This window comes from Gnatocerus cornutus, chromosome 6, assembly GCF_029298725.1.
Source record: "Gnatocerus cornutus isolate USDA-ARS CGAHR chromosome 6, icGnaCorn1.1, whole genome shotgun sequence".
Classification (NCBI taxonomy): domain Eukaryota; kingdom Metazoa; phylum Arthropoda; class Insecta; order Coleoptera; family Tenebrionidae; genus Gnatocerus; species Gnatocerus cornutus.
In genome coordinates, this window is record NC_142238.1 from 17,593,164 (window position 1) to 17,607,075 (window position 13,912).

Below are 13,912 nucleotides of genomic sequence, written 5' to 3' on the forward strand. Positions count from 1 at the left end.
CAGGATCAACCTTTGGACCTCACTAAGGTTTGATATAAAATATATTTACAAACGCCTTGGACGTTTACACACGCCGTGCGGTAAAAATTGCCCAAATCGTCTGCTCTTCAGATGCGTTTATAAATTAAAATCACTTTACAATAATGAAGATTGATCACCAAAGAGGAATCTACCTAAATTATTTTCTCAATTAAGACAACATTTCTATTTTTAAAGTCATACTAAAACGTTTTTTATACAGCGCCATCTTGTGTACTTTTTGTGCACCAACTACAAAATTGACAGAATTGACAGTTGATGAAATTTACAAATGTCAGATGTGACAGTTCTCATGAATTTTGAAAAACCCAATTATTTACATTAAAATTTTTCGGCCAAAAAGTTTAATACAACTCTTGTGCGTTAACCATTTAACAGCGCTCAATCATTAAAGCACTCAACGAAAAAACTTGATTTCGAAATCTAGGGAATTTTAGGGTAGTTGGCATTTGCAAAATGTTCGGGAAAAAGATTCGAAGTAGCCAAATCCAATTTCAGTCAGTTTGACAGGTGTGAGCGCAAGGGGGGCAAGAGAGCGAAGATGTTGATCATGATCATGATGGTTCTCTTGCATCCAAAGAGTTTTTCTCCGATGAATTATTAAGCCAAGTACAACAAGAAATAATGGTGTATTGATCGATTTATCATGGTTTATCAAAACCAAAATCTAAATTGTCAACGTTGACGACAGGTTGACGGTTTGTTTGCTGCAAACCTAAGAAAAATATTTGTTCCTGGAAATATTGGCACGGGATTGGTCCATTACGACACCAAAATAAGCTCAAACGCGTATCGAAATATCTTCATTATGAACGCGAAATAGAAAAATAATATTATATTAGTATTAGTATAGTATTATTTTAATAAAATGTAATAAAACCATCATTAAATGTCTAAAAAACAGCCTAAAAAAATTTTCAGGAGTTCTTCTTTCGTATTTTTGTTCGGTGGTTGAGCCAATAGGTATTAAAAAGAAAATGAGTTTACACAAAATCTACTGGCTGTTTCAAAAAAAAAAAAATAAATATGAGGACATAATTAACATAGCATCACATTTTCGTACAGAAATTAACTGACAGTGTTTAGTAATTTCAACTGCTCATTTAATTTCAACTTAAGTGGATTCCGATTACTTTTCCTTTTTGGATTTTCGTGGTGAAATTACTTGAAAGACCCTAAATGCACGAACACTTTGTTGAGAGTACGTCGTTTATTTTGTTTACAATTTACACCAGATAAAATCTCTCTGTTCCCACAAATTCCTTAATTCCTCCCCTAAATTTCAACAGTCTGTTCCGTGTCAACAACACTATTTAAAACGCCCCAAAGTAATCAAATTTATGTAAAGTAATAAATATTTTTAAAAAATTGAGCTTGAAATTGGTAAACCGCTGTTTGAGCCCATTGACCCAAACATTCACATATGAGACGATTTGCTTTTGTAGAACAAAATAGAACCGCCGGGTGGTGTTGCTTTGTTTGATTTTGTCGTAGTATCATCCATCAAGATTGATATAAAAGCTGCGAAATTGGATAAGTTCACCAGAGTTCACCTCTTTGAGTCTAGACTCTAAACTGTCGAAATAGTTTCCAACGTTTGAGCAGTTTTAAAAAATGGTGGGCGTCTCCATGTCTTCTCAGAGAATGTACGAATTTTTTATTATGATGGAAAACTGTAATTCACACGGGCACTAAAATAATCGTCCTCATCACCGATGCAAAGATATACAGTGTGTGGTTGACGAGAATTAAACTTCGGAGATTTTATCAATATATCGATTTTCATGTCGAGATATGTATAATGGATGAAGATAAACACCTGCCTAGTTCAAAAAGTATTCCTCAAGATTCCTGTTAATCGAAAAAATGAGTTAATTGAGACGAAGTTGACATAAAAGTTTCCCTGTTAGATAACAGCACATCGTTAAAAGTTCTCTGATAATCGTTTACTGGTGGTAATGAACTCGAAAACGAAGCGGACCGTAAATGAACTCCGCTAATAAGATCAGCGATTTTAAACCAATGTAAGTGGTATTTAATAACTGTATTACGGTTGATTTGCGCTAATGCACTTTGTAACACGTGAACTAAATAATTACGTGTAGAGTGTTACAATTATGGGCGCATCCACCATTCTTTATATCGTTGGATCATTTATATAATAGGTGCTTGAATCAGATATGGATGAAACTCTTTGATGTCGTGATGAAAGCGATAACATCAACCGTTGCGATCGTTAAAGACACGACAATTGTAAACTCAAATGCACGTACTCGTAAAGTTGGATAAATATAATAATTAGTTTTGATGAGAGACAATTATTGCAGCAGTTGCGTTGGATTTTATGAAGCTCATTTCCGTATAATGAATGGTTTTGCAACTTTGTATAACGGTAAGTATTGCAAGCTTTTTTGAGTCTGGACAGGTTGGAGTGATTTACAAAAACTCTAACAGCTTCTAAATGTTTAAATTACACTAGTCAACACATTTTAGACCAAATTTGTACTGGAGAAGTTAAAATTACATCATTTCTAAACCCTCCTGATCTCGAATCTGACGTCCGTTTTGTTCCATCAGGTCCGAATTCAGAGAATTTTTAAAAAATGTTTTTTAAGGCTTTTCTGTACAAAATTTATTTTCTTTAAATTTTCTTGAAATGGGTTATTTTTAAAAACCTATTTAATAATTTAATAAGCTTTTTAACGATCTATTTAGTTAATATCGAGAGATCAAATAAAAACTCATCCTCAGTTACCTTTGGAATTCCACAACGTGTTCTTAATTGCTACTTTGACCTCTGCCAATTTGGAGGTTATAAGATGAAAACTGTTTTTTCCTACGACCCCATATGAAAGTGACATTTTCCACATGGTTAAATGACTCCGAAAGTTGATGTTTTCGTACATCCATTTCCGAAAGTAAAAGTCACTAGTGTGATATGAATATATCCGCACAGACCTGTCAAAATTGACAGTTATTTTGAAATACAAATGTAATTCTTAAATTTTTGTCTTAAATATCTAGACGATTGACTGTAAAACAACATGCATAATTGTAAAAATGAATTGGTTAGGTCGTTTCTGACAAGACAATTTTGACAGGTCTGTGCGGATATATTCATATCACACTAGTGACTTTTACTTTCGTAAATTAATGTACGTAAACATCAACCATCTATGTGGAATACGTCACTTTTATTCATATAAAACCTCATGGTCGTAAAAAATGATAATTAGAATAGATAAGAAATGAACTATTGTCAAGACTTATGGTTTCTTCCTGATGATGGAAGGTCGTAGAAAAAATAGTGTACACAACTCATCGGAAAGTGTCTTTCTTGCACTCGTGTAACATCTGCACTCGGCTGGCGCCTCGTGCATCTACATTTACACTCGTGCGAAATTGCTCACTTTCCGCACTTGTTATGTAAATATCTATAAAATGCAAAAAATGGAAACCAAAAGTCCGTGTTGTGATTCCATTTTCCATAAGACACATTTTTGTAATGTGAATCTAACAGGCACCGTTGTCAAAATCGTTCATTAAAATTGTCACAAAATTTCCGGTTTGACAACGTCAAATTACTTGACAGAAATAAAAGACTGTTTCTTCAATCAAAGACATCACTTGAAATTTCAAAGCCAACTGAGGATAAATTTTTATTTGATCTCTCGATACGTCCTTTGGTATTTTAAAAAAATGATATCGTGACCCAAAAAACGCAATTTTTAGTGATTTTCATAACTATGTAATTTTTCATTTACCTTAAAATTCAGTACATCGATTTTTCATGTAATAAATCATTGAAAAGACGTGAGATCTTGCTTTTATGACGCGCGGAAAAACGCATTTTATTGATTAGAAGTTACAGGACAAAAGGCATTAAGAAGTTTAAAAAAAAATTGTTGTTTTTTGTCGATTGCATTTAAAAATCAATGCCATTGCTTACAACATCGTAATTTCTTGGTTCAAATAAAGTTATAAAAAGACGGAATAACACAAATTAAAAAAAATATATTATAAGGAACTCTTAATCTTCTTTGTACCAAAAAAATTAGTGTGGATATTATTGAAAGAAAAAATTCCGAATTTTCTGGGAAACACAATGGGTAACTATTAAACACAAAAACTCGCTAATCTATTGGAAAGTTGCGATATTTATCAAAAAACTACAATTTTGTTGACAACTTTTATAAAATTTTCTAAGTAACAAAACATAACTACTTGTTTGACATCGCAGTAGAAAGCAGAGATCCTCAAATTTGATTATTATTATTATTATCATTATTATTATATGAGGGGACGTATGACATTAAAAAATCAAAGTACCAATTTAAGAGTTCTATGCAAAAAAGTATAAAATAAAAAAAAAACTGTTAGTTTTTCGCAATTTTATTAGTTTTTCTCCAATATCTCAATATATCAAGTTAAACAGAAAACTTATTTTACAATTATCTTGCAAACCTGACCTGAGGGTAAGAACGGGCTTTAAATGAGGAGGCAAATCTACTTTAGAAATAACTTTCTATCGCTTCAATAGAAATTTCGTCCAAAATTTGTTTGCTATCCGTCATTTTTCCTGCAGAGAATTTACGGATTTACAAAGGAGGAATTTTCAAAATTAACAGAAATTAAAAAGGATAAGTTAGATACCTGTTATGGATGACAATTCGGGGACAATTTGACAAATATGACAGGAAAAAAATCATGATAGTGTAACTCACTCTGTTCAGTGATTTATTATAGAGCCGCATTATAAATTTGCCCCCTAAATTTCTGCAGTCAAATACCAAAAAAATCCAAATAATTTTCATCCAATTTGTACAAATGATTTGCTTGTGAGTCTCACCCTTTCTGAAATAAAAACCGCCTTAAACCACTTTCACCAGTGCCGTGTTTGATCTCCTCCCACTTTTTTGTGCAACTCCATTTCTAACGGCAATTACACTTCAAAACTCCGATAATTACCAGAATCTCAAACAAAACTTGTCTCTTCTTCTGCCTATACATTATCTTTAATCTTGGCACTAAAAACCGTTCGTCGCGCTCCTCCTCTAATTACAAGAACAAACCCGACCAAAAACTCCAGCGCCAAAGATAAATCATTTATTTGTTAAGGACAACTCTAAAAAATCTGTGAATTTCAACAAAAACTCGGTTGATAGTACCAAAGCGCGATGGTTTATCTACAAGTGCGCGATTCTCTTTGAGGGCGTCGCGACGACGTCGGCCAGGTGACGGTTTTGACGCTCAGTACAGCCCCGACGTCCTCCGGCAACACAACGCTCTGATGACTGAAATATGCGTCTCGTTTGTGAATAAACGTGCTCGGTTCCATGCATGTCTTGCGAACTTTGTTTCGCTGCTAGAGCTAGAAAATTCTTATTGAGTTGTTGGTGAGTTTTCATGTTTCTTTAATAGCGCGCATAATAATTAATCGATGACAAAAGTAAAGAAACGAAGGGACTAGGTTACTCTGGCGCCAGTTATCGGGCTAATAAATTATTTCTTTTGGTGTAAAACATTCGATATTGTCACGCATTTCCATGTCGATAATGTCGCGGTTATTGACGTTTCGTATGAAAGCGGTGATTAAACTAAACAACTTGGGGAGTATTGCTAGAATTTTCACTTTTCAGATCATAAATATCTGATGCGACGCTTTTCAAGTTGGTAAAGTTATGGAGTGCTCAATGCTCGAAGGAATAATAAAAAAGAATATTTACTGAGCGACGATCGTATTTTTCAATGCAAGATATGAGAGAGTTTTTTAAATTCGTTCGTCTTTAATAATCCGATTTAAGGGCGCGCCAAGACGTTTTGATTTGTATTTATTGTTAAAAAATAATACAGAACAAAGGAAAGCACTGAATCCGATTAAAAATAATGAAATAGGCACTGTTTTCACATAGTTTTTAAAACAGAATTAACTAGACTATACCAATCAAACCAAATTAAACCAGATTTATTTTGATTGGGGATAATATGCAATGTTTGCAATGTTTGCAATTATCCATATGCTAATTTTAATGTTTTCGTAATGAGTGTGTTTAGTCAAATTTTTAAATAAACTGTCTAAATAGTCAAAAATTATTTTAGTTAGGCTAGAAACACAACATCGTGTTAAGCACAGAAACACAGAAAATTCAAAAAACTTTGAAATTAATTTCCTCTTCAAAACTACCATTAACTTCTTGCAGAACAACGCTATACACCTGTAAAATTTTAGCCTCATTAAAGCGCAAGTAAAATTAGATTCTGTAGGTCAAGTTCACGTCACTAAAAGGGATTAAAAATAGTTTGAATACGTCACAGGTGTTCTATTAAATAAAGCTCAGACTGACCATGACTGAATTTTGAGCGCTGAAATTGCTTGGGTAGCTTTTAACTTTACGTTTTGAAGTCCTTATGTGGCATGTATAAGCATGTTAAATGTCGTAATAGAATTTTCAGGTTTTAGCTACAAACTCGTCAAAAATGTATATAAAAATAGCAAAGAATTATGGAAATATTAAAGTGAAAAAATAGTTTCTGAACCGGCGCATCCACCATTTTAGAGTAGAAAACATCTTTTTTCTAATAACTTGGAAATTTAAACTCGCAGTCCACAACATGAAAATATTAAAATTTGGATAAAAGATTGAATTAAAAAAGTCCTCAAAATGGCAACAATAGACAAGAGAACAATTCGATTTCTTGAAAAATTTGAAATTAGATTTTACTTTGATGTTTGCTAATCAAGCATTGTAACAGTACTCAAGCATCTTTGAATAGTTATTTGTTTTACTAGGCTGGAAAATGTTCTTTTGGAAATGCGAGGATTTCAGTTTCCGAGCATTTCCAAAGCATTTTCCAGAAGTGTTAAACACAAAATTTTGTGCGACGATGATAATTAATTGTTATCTATTTTTACTTTTAGTATGAATTAAACGTCATTTACTTATTTAGGGAAATTGTATCAGTAGGAAAATGGGTTGGTAGCACGACATTCAAATCGAACAATTGAAAATTAAATAAGATTCAAATGTATTTGTGAAAATTTTTGTTGTAACTTTATTAAATTAATTTACCTTTATTATTTTCGAAGGTCATTGGCGTTCAAAACGGCACATAAATTGACACAATTGAAATTTATGCAATGGATGCCAACTAGCAAAATAAAACCAACTCTAAATGCCTCGTTTGACTGCTTAAACATTTTGTCAACAAAATTTAAAAAAATATTTTTTTTCTGGTGTAGTGACATTCACTCTTTAAGGTTGCTCGCCTAGTAAAAAAATATGAAACATTTGAATATAATATTTTTAGTTTGCAATGTTTTTCGCCTTTTTTTATTTTATTTCAAAACGTCTAAAATGAACTATTTATAAAAATTGCAAATAAAAGATTGCACTTTGCTGAGCTTTTCAGAGAAATTACCATTTATTTTTACAGTGCGAGTGATGACAGCTTTTGACGTTTGTTTCAAAATTGTGGAATTTTTTTCTTTTTCTGTTGTAAAAAGCTGAAATGTTAGTAAATTGTTTCTTGCTTTTACGCCTCAAATAAATTTAATTTAGATTTTCAAGTTATTTATTTATTTGTGGTTTAAATCCGAAACGTAATTAATTCACTTTCGTTATCATGTTTATTTTTGAAGGTCATTGGCTTCCACAACGGCAAAAACTCAAATCGACTCAATTTACATTTATGCAGTGATGCCAACTAACAAAATTAAACAAAATGTTCTAAACGTCACGTTTTGTTGCCTTTCAAAAAATGAATTCCAAAAATTAAGAAATTTTTTTATTCAGAATGTGTTGAAATTAAGTTCCAAAATTCGAAAATTAAAGAAGAATGAAAACCTAAAACCTTCAACAGAATCTAGAAACCTGAAATCTGAAGATTAGCATAAAAAATTTGTACAATCTGAAGGTTCCAAGTATAAGTTGAAGAAATTATTCGAAACGTTTGAAGAATTTAAATAAACTTATAGATATGTAAAACCAGAAAGATTAAAAAAAAAATTAACGAAAGATATAGAATGTCGAAGAAATCGTCACAATCTGGTTATTAAAACTTTATTAAAAAACCTAAAAAATGTAAAGAGATGAAAAATGCAATGATATAAAAATAAGAAAAACACGAAAAATTTATCTTAAACATAATAAATTATCATAAATCTAGGATAAAACAGAATAAAAGTAACCAACAGTGAAAACATCTAGAGAATTTAAGGAAAAACCGAATAATTGACAATTTAAATCGAAGAGAGAAAGCAGTTCAACACACCATGAAGTAGACACAATTAAACTTTGTACCATCCTTGTTATTACAAAATTTGGAATTTCTACTTCGAGTTATTACAAAATTTTCTGGTGGCATCAGGTTTACCTTCCAAATTAACTGTATAATTTGCAGTTATCAAACTTTGCGAAAAGAATCAATATAAATCACAATGCTGAATTTAATATTTTTAAGAAAATCTTACATATTATGGAAACAAAGGCACTAAAACTAAGGATATCCCCATCATAAAACAGTTGTGACAATCCGCTTCAAGTTTATACTTAGCCACCAATTCCCATGTAGGTAAGTAGAACACGACTTATCATCATTTTTATGATCCAACTTTATGGATCTCCATAAAGTGTCAAAGGATCGTCTATCTACGCGAGCAACTAGGACGTAAATCCTCTTTATAATTTCATATCCGGACTATTTCCGGCGCAACTATTCTTCGTCTTTGAAGTTGATGCTCACAGTTAAGCGCTTTTAATTTAAAACGTAAATATTATTTCAAATAAAAGTTTTACCCGTGACGGACATTTCGTCGGCGTTTGGAGCTCCTTATGATAAAAATGGTTGATTTTCGCTTTTTCTCGGTGACCGTTTTAAAATTCTCCGTGTGTAAAATGCAATTTCATTAATCTTATCCTGTCTCTTTCAACCACGTCTCACGTGAAATAATTTCCAGTGGAATCGAAAGGATCAATATCCAACACGTTGGTGGATTACAGCTGATTACAACCCATAGAGGGGGTTCATTAAATCTGTCATCGTGTCTATATGGCGCAAATAATTCTTCGATTAATCGTCAAGCGGAGTTTAATCAGTTCGTGGCTTGTCATGAACGACAAGATAACAAGATGTTATTGGAGAGGAGTATTGGCACGTTTTCAGTGTTCAAGGTTGCCATTAAACATACGAGAAACTTTGCTGCTTTATTTCTTTTTGTGTGATGGAAAGCTGACACACGTGACACAATACATGTTTACGTACTCTGAGCTCCTGAAATGTGGGAAGACGAAGAATGACATTCTGAAGCGCTAGGCAACAGCTGAATTCGATTTTCACGAACGAAATTAATAAAATTACACAACAATTATTGTCGCTCATGTTTAACAAAATTTCACCGCAAAATTAGTCGTTGAAAACATGAAAGAACCAGGTTGAAATAACACCACGTGTGTCTTTTATTAGTCATTCGAAACCCTGCAACTCAAAATTGAATTTTGCATCTGCTTTCCACGTAAATTATTCCATAATTGGAGTAGAACCTCTCTTAACTCATTAACTCTTATTGAAGCGGACAACTAATTTCCAAGGATTTGTGAATTCATTTTACGACATTTCCACGGAATTTGATTAATTTAAGCGTACCGCACCTGAAGGGATGAAAATGCAGAAGTGAAGAATGTCTCCTGAGTGGTCTTGACCTTTGAGAATAGTCAGCTCGTGTTACATAATTAAACGTTTTGATCTCGTGTTGCTCCTAACGAGACTCGACTTTAATCCTCATGTCTGCACGAACAAAACTTTCAATTCAACAAAAATTAGTGCAAATGGACCGCTCAAACGTTGTATTGTGATCAAAAGGAAAAGTTTGAGGTGTAATTAAACGATATCGGAAAATAGAGCAAAGCGCTTCTAAAAACCAATCAGCTCCCGTTCATCAGGATTTTTATCTTAAAATGATACAGCTGGAACTACCGCTGATTAAATTTCTTAATTAATTCTGCTCGTCTGGGGAAGGGCGTCGCGAGAATAAACAATCGGATGTTGCTGTATTTGAATCAGAAATGTGCGCTTGATGGAACAATGTTTTAGAACAAAGCTGACCCGATGACGTTGTTTTGTAGGAAAATATTTGGTGAGGAAATTAGTGTTACAGGTCAAAGATGGTGTAAATGTACGCCTCTTAAAATTATTTTTGAAATGAAATGGAGGAATTTAATATTTAAATGCAGAAGATGGGGAGGCTCAAGATATTTCCCTGGAGTTTCTAATTCGGGTTGATTTGACTTATGTCGGATTAGGTTTTTTATTTTGATCTCCACTTGGAAAAGACATTGAAAATGGTTCAAACGTTATAAATTTTGAGTATTCAAAAAATCCAAATAAATGATTCCTCTATGAAACCACTCCGCTTGTGTTTTATCTCTAGTTAACTTCATTATTTTCCCACTCCCAACCCAGTTTGCATATTTCGAGGCGCATTTTAAACTTGTAAATTATTCCACCAAAAAAGAGAAGTTTTTTTCAAAGCAAAAAATTCCTTCGTCCAATAACAACAAAATTAATTTCGTTCTGAGATGTCGAAGCTAAAGCAACAACCGCCACCGTTTTGTTATTGATTGGACCTAACCTTTCAGGTTTCAGGTTGGCCCATATCATTTATTTCCTTTCCCTGACCGCAGCCATCCATTAAAGTTATTTATTGTGTGTAACGTTCATTAGATTTAATTACAGTTCGTTTTTACCACTTTGCTTCATCTAATTGCAGGGTAAGGTGTCGGCGAATTTGAATTTCAAATGGAACAGTAAAAAGGACGAAATGCAAGATTTTACGGAGCTGGTAATTGCAGTTTTTAGGAACCGTTTCACGGGAAATGGGTCAAATAATTTAGTGGAGATAGTTGAAGGAATTCATTGCAAGCTGTTAGTTAAATCGGTCTTTCGTAATTGGGTGCTGAAATTGGTTTAAAAAATCTCGTTCTTCAGAATCAACAAAAGATTTTTATAACAAGGAAACCGCAATTAGCAATGTTTTGCTGATTGATAAGCCTCGGTGCAACAAAAGCGTAACGATGGTAATGGAAGCTTTTTAGAAATTAAAATTTGTGCACGACTGAAAAATAGAATATTGAAATTTGACAAGCGACGGGTGCGGTATTGACATTGGTAGAGTCCAAAGAAATGCTCCTAACATAATTGTTATCGATCCGCCTCTTTTTACTTTCTTATCAAGATTTATTTCCTTCATCTGGAACTGTTCAATAACCTGCATAATATCCCAGAGGATTTCCGCTCCACGACTGTCGAAGCCAGATCAATAATTAATTACTGTCGCGACTTTTATCTCGTTTATTGAGAAAATTTTGTGTACAGACTTTGATCAATTATTCGATTCCCCAGTTTGGTTCTCTCCATAATCAACTTGATTAAATACCAACCAAATATCGCCAATGTTCCTAAAACAACTAAATTTAAACCTGGGTTTTATTTACCTACCCGAGTTCATCAACTCCATGCAGATTGTTCTCAGACATGATAGGAAATTAAATCGTCTCGTTGTGACCGACTTTGCAAAAACTCTAGCATTGTTAGTGGCTCGAGATAAAATCTTTGTGGTGTTAAATTCGAAGTGGAAACTAACATTTATCATTTGCTGTGAATAGCTGTCTCGTTCTTAGTGGCAAAATGATCTCCAAATGCCGAGAGTGATAATTGGATCGCTCTGATTGCGATCTTATTAGTTGGAAGACACAATTTGGTATTATTAGATTGGTCGTTGACAGTTCCACTGAAGGAAAGTAATAAAATTCCGTAAAGGCAGTTACTAGTTTAGAAAGAGTTATTCGAATAATAAAAAGGTTATTCAACTGATCTTTGACGATATTAAAATAGTTTTACTGCCGGAAATTATAGTTTCTGGATCGATAAAAATGTTGGAGGAGTGAGAGTTTTTTAGGTTTAGAACCAATCTATTTCTTCCTCTCTCGGACCAATTCGCCCCACCGGTCAAGCAATTAAAAATTTCTTCACCTCTAAATAATAAACCAATTACGACTCCCTTATTGATCCCGCAATCAATACAACCTTCTCCTTTATCATTCTGTCGAGTTTAATGGAAATTTTCAATCCAATATGTTTATCCCTTGTCAAACGAAATTCTATTTGTAAGACGTTGTCCTCTTCCGGTTCAACTTTCCGTTTATTTCTACCTAGTTCGCGGATCAATTCATTACACTTTAATCGACCACAAAACGCAAGTTTAATTACAAAATAATCGCTGGTTCCTTAAGTTTCAATCAGCTCTGGTTCATGAATATCTAGATTATATTTTGAACTTTATTCCAAGTTGCAAACCCAAATGTGAAAGTTTATTTCTGCATACATCCCAAGGGAAATGCGGGTTTGTATCTAGATGTATGAGGGCAAAGATTGATTTGGAGATACAAAATTTGCAGTAATTTCTGATTTTGACATGGTTTCTGAATTAAATCTTTTTTTCTTGAAACAGAATTTCATCAAAGCGGTTGCTTTGAGTTGGTTTAATGGATTTCGAGGTAGCGTGTGATATTTACGTTTCATTTTATCAGTGAATTCATTAACTCGGCGCATCCACCATTTTAATGCACCGATTTAAATAATTTACATTTTCCGATGTGGGTGCAATGGAGAATTATTTTTAAACCGCTCTTTCACTACATCATTAATCAAAATCGCTGAAAGCCTAATGCTGCATATTTAGTTCATTATTATACATACATGTATTCATGAACGAATTTTATTACTTGTTATTTTGCATGCTTAAAGAATGAGCATATTGAAAAGAGCTCACTGTGTTATGATCGTGAATATTTCAGGTAAAGACAGGTAGGAAATCGATAAAGCCTTTATTGAGGATAGTAGCTATTATAATTTAATAAAAGTGGAGCTGAATACGAGTTTCTAATCCTAATTGGATGATATAAAAATGATATAAAAGTTTATTATCACCACAGACAAAGTTGTAACGATTTTTCGTTATGACGTGTGTTTAATGGGAAAACTCTGTTTTATAGTATCGAATTAATTATTAATATGTTTATACTACGTTAAGTGATATTTAATGATAACACAAGTCAACAAAATATGTAGAACTCCTCCATTTTAAGAGAGAAATATTTAATTTTAGAAAGAATTTCCTCAATTGCGAGAGTTTCAGAATGGCAACAATATTTCACGAGTCTAAGTCGCACCTCTGAAATATTCAGTTACTTATCCAACAGATCAATTGTTTGCCTTTTCCCCATCGATTTTCTGCAAAAATAGCCTGCATTCATGTCCTCTCTGTAATTGAAATTCGATTAACCACCTCGGGCCGTTCACCCAAGTACGTGTCAGCCGCTCAATTCCATCACTTTGACCGCTTTACCGTTTTACACAGCTTAAGTAGTGCCAGGAAAAGCTCTAACAAGCATTGCACCAACCAATACTGATGAAGGCTTAATACTGATTGCTTAACGAATTAATTAAAGGTGGTCTAAAGTCCTAATCCCGCGGATTTGTGGTTTTGTGAGTTTACTTGAACACCGAATTCAAAAGACAAATCGAGGAAGTCTGTTGACTTGGGATAATGAGCATCTGCCGTTTTGATATTAAAGGAAAAGCTTAGTTTTATTGATATTGCAATAGTTTTATTGATTCGGTACAATTGCTCAATAAATATTTTGTTGTTATTGTTAAGACATAATTGGGGCTCGTCTACTTTTGATATCAAGTGTACGTATTTTCTCATAAATTATTTATGAGCCGTGTCAAGGAGCGTAACAATGAATTTACTGTCATTAGGGAGGAAATTGGGAACGCAAGCTTCCTTCCAAAATTATGTTTATGTTTGCGTAGG

At 33.2% G+C, this 13,912-nt stretch overlaps 1 protein-coding gene across 2 annotated transcripts in view; it reads left to right on the forward strand.

The window, feature by feature from the left end:
• The first annotated feature begins 5,297 nt into the window (after positions 1-5,297).
• The window catches only part of LOC148173552 (uncharacterized), a 28,962-nt gene continuing 20,347 nt past the window's right edge, over positions 5,298-13,912 (forward strand). For both annotated transcript variants that reach the window (XM_088039142.1, XM_088039143.1), the window contains exon 1: positions 5,298-5,435. The gene's annotated coding sequence lies outside the window, so the exon portion shown is untranslated. The remainder of the gene's footprint in view (positions 5,436-13,912) is intronic.